Raw genomic sequence first — 6,078 nt, forward strand, 5'->3', positions numbered from 1 at the left:
CAATACAGGCACATTTTTGACAGCTGCTGTGCAGACAATGACACACTATTTAGCAAACGTAATAGAATCTTTACTTTTAATTTTCTAGCAGTTCTTAACTCTGCTTACAGTCATGTACCACTTAATGATGGGGATACATTCTACAAAACGTGTTCTTAAGTGATTTCATCCGTTTGGGAACATCATCGAGTGTGCTTACACAAGCCCGGATGTATAGCCTACTGTACACCTTGACTGTAAGTTGTAGTCTATTACTCCTAAGCCACAAACCTGTACAGAGTATTGTTTTACTTAATACTGTAGGCAATCGTAAATAATGTTAACTATTAGTATATATACACATATCGAAACATAGAAAAGGCACCGTGAAAATACAGTTTAAAAGATAAACAATAGTCCACCTGTCTAGGGCACTTACCATGAATGGGGCTTTCGGGACTGAAAGCTTCTCTGCGTGAGCCAGTGAGTGGTGAGTGGACGTGAAGGCTGAGGACATTGCTGTACAGACTTTATAAATACTGTACTCTTGGGCTGCACTACATTTGCAAAAATATTTTCTTCTTCTATATTCAATTAACCCTAGCTCACTGTAATTTTTTTCCTTTATAAACGTTTTAATTTTTTAACTTTCTGACTCTTCTGAAATAACATTTAGCTTAATACATAGCTGTGCAAATTTTTTTTGTTAGACGTTTAGACTATAAGCTTTTTCCTGTTAGTTTTTTTTTTTTTTTTACTATTTAAAACTTTTTTATTAAAAACTAAGACAGAAAATATACAGATTTGCAGATAAGTCTCGGCCTCTGCAGGGTCAGGATCATCAACATCACTGTTTTCCACCTTGACATTTTGTCGCACAAGAAGGTCTTTCAGAGCAATAACACGCATAAAACTATCTCTTATAATACTGACTTCTACTGGAATATAGCCTGAAGCACCTGCCTGAAGCTCTTGTACAGTTAGTTTTTTTTTAATAAGTAGAAGGTATACACTCTAAAATAATGATAAAAAGTATAGTAAATACATAAACTAGTAGTAGAGTCTTTTATCATAATTATCAAGAACAGCAGTTTCTCAAATAACATTATCTAGTTCAATGTCATTTTGTTGTAACATTGATGAGAAATTAAATCTATTCCTAGCCAGGGCCATTGTCTGTGTGGAGTTTGCAACTTCTCCCCATGTCTGCCTGAGTGTTCTCTGGGTACTTGGGTTTCCTTCTACATCCCAAAGACATATACGTTAGGTCTACATGGTCTCAGTGTGAGGGAGCATGGTGTGAGTGTGCACTGTGACAGGATGGCCTCCTGTCAGAGCTGATCCGGTCTTGTGCCCTGAGTGGCCAGGACAGGCTCCAGCCACCTGAGCCCCTGAACTGAAAGAAGCGGGTTACTAGGTTGTTTGTATGCATTACTTCATTTAATCCTATCTCTATCTCAATTTCAGTCCCTCTCCCAGGGTCTGGGAGTTCCCAGAGGGAAACCTCACAGGAGCTCACAAACAGGCCTGCCAGCTACATTCACATGGCCTGCGCTGTTCATTTATTTTTTTTGCGTGGGCACTCATGTGTCACCATTCATTACCCAAGCTGCTGCATGAAAGAGCATCACCCTGCTTCTGCTAATGGTGACACCCAGAGAACCGAGCCCAATATTTGTGCTGAGAACTGGGCACTCCCAATGCTGACAGTCCTGGAGGTGGCAGATTCAGGTCAGGTTTGAGGCAGGAGTGGTGGTGTGTTTGACTCCCCTGCCAACCCTGTCCCATATTTGATACCAGGCCTGATGTAACTCCACTAGAACAGAGTCTTAAAGTATCACCCAGGAAAACAGCTGCCAGCTTCTCTCCCCACTTTTAAGCCAAAGGGTCCCAAATGCAGTGGAGGAGAGGAGGGAAGACTATGCACTTGTCACCCCTTGCTGCCCCCGCACCCCTTGCTGCCCTCCCCACTGGTTTCTCCAGTCTGACTTCGGGATGATCCTGACTCTTCCATAGAAAATCCTCTGACATTTTTTTTTTTTTAGATGGAATCTCACTCTGGCACCAGGCTTGAGTGCAGTGGCGTGATGTCAGCTCACTACAACCTCCACCTCCTGGGTTCAAGAGATTCCCCTGCCTCAGCCTCCCAAGTAGCTGGGACTACAAGTGCACACCACCACACCCAGCTAATTTTTGTATTTTTAGTAGAGACCGGGTTTCATTCTGTTGACCAGGATGGTCTTGATCTCTTGACATTGTGTTCCACCCACCATGGCCTCCCAAAGTGCTGGGATTACAGGTGTGAGCCACCACATCCAATCTCTGATATTTTTTCTTAAAGTCTTTCATCTCAGGAAAGGAGTTGGCTTTGTGTTGTATAACTCATCTCTCCTTCCCTCTGAGGGACCTCACCTGCTCAATCCTATTCTCCTGGCACAATCTCACCATAAGTGGCTGTTTCCCTGTCTCTCACCGCTTCCAGGAACATCTCTAGTTTGGCCTCCAGAGCAGTGTGCTCATCCTTTCTGGTCCTTGGGTGTAAACCTTCATGGTAAATGATTTTCTTGCTCTCTCCCTGGTCTGCTAGGACTTGCTGCTAGGAATCACCCTGGCTTCTTGATTTTACCTTCACCAAGATGGAGACTTTATCTTTCATTGATCTATGCCTGGTGGATACCCAGCAACGCTCTCAACTGTCATCTCCCGACACATCCTATCTTCAAAGGGTCCCAGTCCAAGTCAAATCTCTGAGGCTTCAGTTACCCCGGAGGGAGGTGGCAGCAACTATATTCCCTCTATGTGCTGATGTCTGTTTCGTGGTGACAGCTGAGCCAGAATCTTGGCCAGCCAATGAAATGCTTTGGAGGGGTAGGAGGGCCATGTACAAGTGAGCTTTCATGAAGGGAAAGTACATAACCTATAAACAGTATATCGAGAATATTATTTTAGTTTATGGAAGGGAGCCTGCATCCATTCATCTAACGCATAAGCATCTCTGCTCTAACAGTATCAGGTATCATGCTAAGTGCCATGGCTATTAATATGCATTAGGTGTGGCTCCCGACCTCAAGACGCTGAGCATTTCGTTATAAGACAGCGTCTCATAAGAGACCTTCAACACTGTGCCAAATAGCAACCGTGTGGTCGTATTAAAGCTTTTGATTGATACTTAAAATCTCCAAGTGTGTGACACGCAGCACAAACTGAATATAAAAGGCAAAGTCCCTAAGATGAAGCTTACATGATTAAAACCCAATTGGACTATGTAAAACATGTTTTGACCATTGATTTCTGGCCAAATTTTCAAACAGAAAACATCATGAACTGGGAACTCAGAAGACACCCACCAGGAAGCGAGTTGAGTGTTGCTTACTTTATCAAAGTTAAATGTGCTTTCGTTGAGAATAATTCCCATTCAAATGGATGACCTAGACAAACTAGTTTAAACTGCTACAAATGAAAATGCAAATAAAACATCTGCTTGTAACTGATTTTTACTCATTATTTTAACTTCAGAAGAGAAAAGGTGAGGGAGTTTGGGGAATCATTTGAATGCCAATGACTTTGATCATGCATGCTGTTAGGATTCCATGAGCCAATGGACTGCGCTTTGAAGAAGTAAAATCCCTCCAAGCCTTAAGGCAAGTAGAAAACAAACAAGATGACAATCTCAAGAGACTGGACACTCCAGGTAGAAGTGTCTAGAAAACAAATGAGAAATTGGGGAGAAATAATATACTGCAGCAGAAGGAGCATGGAATGTGAGGCATAATTCAGTGTAGGAGAGAGACTCAAGGAGGAAAAGCCTCATTCTTGTCGAATATATCTTCTTTAGAGACTCAGAAGTCATGCTGAAATAAGTGAGTCAATGCAAGAAAGCCCCTTTGATTTGGAGATGCTTGACAGGTACAAGAAGCCAAGGAAATATGGGAGGATGCTGCAGCCTCACCATAAGCACACAGAAAGAGCGCGATGCAGCTCAGACGAGGTGGGTCATGGAACATGGCCACTCTTAACTCTTGGTCTTTGTGGCCCAGGTTTCCAAATTTTGTCAAGTAACATTTGACAGATTGGGACAACGTATTGATGGCTGTTGTCTCTGGAACTGGCAGCTTAGTCCAGTGAAGTCATTTCACCGAAATAAGATGAGATGGAGCAGAGAATCAGACATATGTGGGCTCCAAGTAGGTTTCCACTTGCTGATCCTATGACCTTGGGCAACTTACTGAACGTTTCTGAGCCATATTTGTTCCATTTCTAAAGACGTGACAGGTATCCAAGGGATAGTTTTCTTACATAAAGTGCATGGAATATACTAGTTGATTATTAAACATAGCTATTGGCATCATTACTATTAATCGTTCTACCAAGGGTTTGGAGATTTTTCAGGGAAAAAGTCAGGATAAGTCAGGAAAAAGTCAGCCTTGATGAAAACTAAATAGTTTTTGTTTCTTTATTAAACTAAATAATTTTTGTTGGGACATTCGCATCCTGTAAGGTATTTTTCTGTTTGAAATTCCCCACATGAAACTCAGCATCTTCTTCCAGAAGGAAAGGCTTTCAGATTTTGAATCTAACATGCAGCTTTACTCTCTTAAGATTTTGCTTCTACTCAGCACACATTTGCTTTTTAAAAAGTGATACACTGATCCCCTATTCTCTTTCATTTTACTTTTTTTTTTTTTTTTTTTTGGTCAGTCTTTAGAGATTCTACGAAAATCAAGGAAGAAAGAAAATTCAGTGACTCTTCTGGGGCCACAGATTCCCCTGGAATCTGATAAAAGCTCTAACTCCATATCCTACAAAGGCAGACATATGTACTTGCATACAAAATTATAGGGCTTCATAGATCTTCTTGAAGCTCCAGGAAAGTATGTCAGGTTAAGGACTATTATTCCAGTGCGTAAATAGAAATTTTCATAATTGTCTCAACTCCTTAATATAATAAAAGAGAAATTACTCAGAATGAGTTATTCATTTCCAAGAAAAATCATTTGAGATTTGAAGTCATGTTTCTTGAATACTTGTGAGGGAACATAAAGACTTTACAGCAGGTATATGATCATGAGTAGATTTTGCAGTTCATTTCTACAGGTTCATCTTCCATGTAGCCTCTTTTTGAAAAGGGATTAGCCTAAAATTTTCACTAGCATGTTTCTTAGCCCTTCTACTTTACATCAGAAAGACATTTACTGCAACTGTTTTCAAACTTAGTGTGATCTATTATTCCAAGGAATAAAAATCTTTAAGTGTCAAGGGAAACTTTTCTAATAATTATAATCAAGCTACCATAAACCCATAACCACAGCAGTATTTCTATCTTTCCTACCAGCTGAAGAAGCTGTCTTCAGCTCTCTCACTGAAGTCCAAGTAACAGAAACATTAGGGTAAGAGTTTGAATTCTTCTATTACTTGCCAATGTTCAAAGTAGCCCAAGGAGGGGGAAAAAGGTAAAGAAAGCCTCAGCTGGAAAGAAAAAAGAAAAGGAAAAGAAAAAATAAATAAGTAAACCAGAATGCTAAAAATTGCTTTTTATTTTCCACATATTTAATGTCAGCAACACTTTTTAGCTTGATTCAATAGTCATCATAAGGACAAGTCAAGAGCTGGAAAGCACAGCTTCTTTAGAGCAGCATAAGCAAAGTAGGTAGGGTGATTTTAAAGCATTTAATGTAATTAGAATATTTAATGGGACTACCACATTTTTCAAGAGACACTGGATAAAATCCCAGATAAAAATGTTATGTGATATATTTCATATTCTCTGCATTATTCAAGGAGTTATTAAAATGCAATTTTTAAAAATTATTACTAAATATTTATATGGATTACAGTTAATTACCGTTTTCCTTTTTTCTAAAACTGTTAAAAGATTTAACAATTTCTACTTCCTATTTTAAAAAAATAATGTATCTGCTTCCAGACAAGCTAGTTCTTACTAGCATACATCTTTCTTTTTAATTAAATGCATTAAAAAATTTGAGGCATGATTTATCATATCAAGAAATGCAATTCTGATTAAATTTTATTGATTTTTAATAACTATCAGCATTAGTAATCTATGATGTTTATAAATCAGCTTAGTACTATTAATAATTG

The sequence above is a fragment of the Papio anubis genome, chromosome 7 (genome assembly GCF_008728515.1).
Source record: "Papio anubis isolate 15944 chromosome 7, Panubis1.0, whole genome shotgun sequence".
NCBI classification, from domain to species: domain Eukaryota; kingdom Metazoa; phylum Chordata; class Mammalia; order Primates; family Cercopithecidae; genus Papio; species Papio anubis.